Here is a 3,351-nt window from a genome sequence, read left to right on the forward strand (position 1 = left end):
AGATATAGGATCAGACTTTAGAAAATAACTCCACATCCTTGTAGACACTTTCCAAATGCAATTGACATAAATTGGACTTCAAAACGATTATTTTGCAAAACCCGCAGAACACATTCTGCCCGAACTGTCTGCACTAAAACGACCACAACTCTCTCCACACACGTCCAAATCACAAACCGAAAAATTCTACATAAAGCTAACATCTATATCTTTCCAAAGATATAAGGCTCAACATTTGGTTCTCTCTGAGGAAGTACAATATATTCTGTAAATTGTCCGCTCTGCACAGCACATTATGCTCCTAAGATTGCACATCATATTTCAATCCGAAAATTGCTCCTTTTGCTTGCTTTTTCATTTTTACTCTTCAAACTTAGTAAATGGACTGAACTCTACAAAACTAAATAAAAATGGACTAAACTCACTCAAGAACATAGCAAGAATATGAGAGAAAGATAATAAAATTGTACGAAATAATTGTTATATCAAGCTCCCAACCGCACAGACCACATCAAGAACCTTGCCGAAGCCTGCAACCTGCTCAGACAGTACCGCATGAAGCTGAACCCAAGTAAATGCAAGTTCGGTGTATCACTCGACCGATTCTTAGGATACTTGGTCACTCAACAAGGTATCGAGGCATACCCACGCTAAATCATGGCCATTCTCGAGATGAAGTCACCTTAAACAATGAAGGAAATACAAAGTCTAATACCAGAGCAGCTGCCCTCAACCGATTCCTCTCGAAATCTACTGACAATTGCAGACCATTCTTCAAAGCTTTGAAGAAATGGCAAAAAGACAAAATGGGATGAGGAGTGCGAAGTAGCTTTCCAAAATCTGAAGACTTACCTCACTTCGCCTCCCCTGCTCTCAAAACCAGTTCCTGGTGAAGACTTTGTCGTGTACCTGGCAGTGTCCAACTCGGTCGTCAGCTTAGCTCTGATCCAGGAAGAACTAGGGGCCCAACATCCGGTATTTTACACGTCAAAAGCTCTCCTTGCTGTAGAGACTCACTAACCGAAGTTAGAGAAGCTGATTTTGGCTCTTGTAGTTTTCGTGAGAAAACTACGACCCTACTGCCAAGCTCACTAGATCATCGTCATGACAAACTTTCCTTTGAGATCAATTCCCACAACCCAGATGCTTCTCAGCGACTCATAGAGTGGGCTATATAATTAAGCCAATATGACCTCCTCTACCGGCTGAAGACTACAATAAAAGCTCAAGCTTTAGCAGACTTTGTTGCATAATTCACATCATTGGTCGAAGAAGAGAAGCTGCTCAAAGTACACAAGGAAAGTTCGAAGGCAGACAAGGCCTCATCCACCGAACCTAACCTACCCAGAGACATGTGGCAATTGCGCATAGACAGAGCGTCGAACCAAAAGGGAGCTGGAGCAAACGTTATCATAATCATCCCAGATGGAACCCTGTTTGAGCAAGTTATCACGCTTGGCTTCTCGGTCTCAAACAACAAGGCAGAGTACGAGGTATTGCTCGATGGCTTGCGTTTGGCAAAGGAGCTATCAATCAAGAAGCTGTCCATCTACTCAGATTCCCAACTGATCACAAATCAAGCCTCAAGAGAATACATGGCCAAGCACCAGAGGATGATCCTATACCTTGACAAAGTCCAAGAGCTTTGAAGGCATTTCCTACCTTCATCATCTAACAGGTACCCCGGGCAAAGAACGTGCATGCAGACGCGTTAGCAAGCCTGTGATCAACGATGGATACCCAATTTAGACGTTCCATCCCAGTCGAGTACCTTGACCGACCAAGCATTGAAGAGACAGAGCAATTAAACTTGATGCAGATTAATGAGGATCCTTGCTGGCAAGTAGAGGTGCCAAATGGGTCGGGCTGGCCATTTAAACTTGTGCCTTTAATGTATTTGTGTTGGGCTAGGCTGATCCATTTAATTTATCAGGATGTACCGTGCTAGCCCATTTAGTAAAACCATTAATTCCAGCCTGGCCTAAAGCCCAAGTCCATATTGAAACAAGCCGGGCTGGACTCGGATCCTGCCCGTGCTCGTGCTCGGGCCATACTCGGGTCCAAGAGTTGAGAAAGAAATCAAAAATTGTTCACGTAAGTTAGAGTGCACCAATAAGATTAGCTCTGAAGGCATAGATGAAAAAATAATGTGAAGCTTAATGCGGCTATTAAACGATCAAGAAAACTAACACTTTGATTGCACCGGCAATGGTCATTATTTTTTAAAAATCTCTCATCAGCAAGGAGTCAGAAAACATTGCAAGGTTGGTCTAAGAAGGCAATGTCCAGGACGTCTTGAGGAAGTTGTGGCAAAAGGACCACACTCTATTAGATAAGCTAGTGAAGTTAACAGTCACCAAAGTTTCACACTTAGCCAACTTGGAACCATATAAAAGAAATGGAACACGATCAGGACAATTTGGTGTTGGTATTTGGAAAAGGTTGAGATTCCCTATGTTGCAGACTCACAAGAGCTGTCAACACCCTCACCAGAAACATAGTAAGCTTTCAATTTTTACCGTATAATAAGAACCCAGGTGACAACTGTGAGGGCTTTTTCGTTCCGGTGGCTACTAATGGGGCTGGGCTGCTGTAAAGAGCCAAATGTGTGAAATTGCCTCTAGGTCTGAGTTCCAGGATCAGACCCCAAGAGTGCTTCGAAATGGTAGGTGAGCCTTAAGAAACACATTGGTCTCCTTCACCAATGAAACCAACAGTTGCTTACAGATAAATTCTTGGCTTGGCTTGAGAAGCTTGTGGCATGAAAGCTAAGCATTCATGAGTTTAGCATGAGAGAGAGAGAGAGACCAGATTTTCTACTAGAAACAGAGGTTTAAAGCAAAGGATTTCGTGAGAATTTGCTGAGGAGAGAGAGACAGAGACAGAGAGACAGAGATTAGGGTGGAAGAATGAGTGCGTTGGGTAATTTTTCGGCAACTTGACGAAGGGTTCGTCAGGCTCTAGAATGGCTTGCCCAAGGAGAAGATGGGAGGAGATGGAGGAATAAGGCTCAAAATTAAAGGGTTTCAGGAATGAGAGATGATGCTTGCTCTCTCTGGATGTCTGTTTTGATGATGGGTAAGAGATGCCTCCTTTTATAACCTTTGGAAGCTCCTTCTTCCCAAGAAACCCTAGATGGTTTCTCCCCAATCTGCCAAGTCTTCTCTTCCATTTCCCTTTTCTTCCTTCAATTCACCCTCATTTTGTGAAATCCTCCTCAATCCAAATACACAAAGACAAGATTTTTGAGAGCTCTAAAGCCTTCCCGCAGCTGTTCCAATGGCCATCTCCCATCTTTGGCTATCACCTCTCCTTATTTCCTCCCCTATTTCATGTCAAGAACTGGTAGGA

The sequence above is a fragment of the Prunus persica genome, chromosome G1 (genome assembly GCF_000346465.2).
Source record: "Prunus persica cultivar Lovell chromosome G1, Prunus_persica_NCBIv2, whole genome shotgun sequence".
NCBI classification, from domain to species: domain Eukaryota; kingdom Viridiplantae; phylum Streptophyta; class Magnoliopsida; order Rosales; family Rosaceae; genus Prunus; species Prunus persica.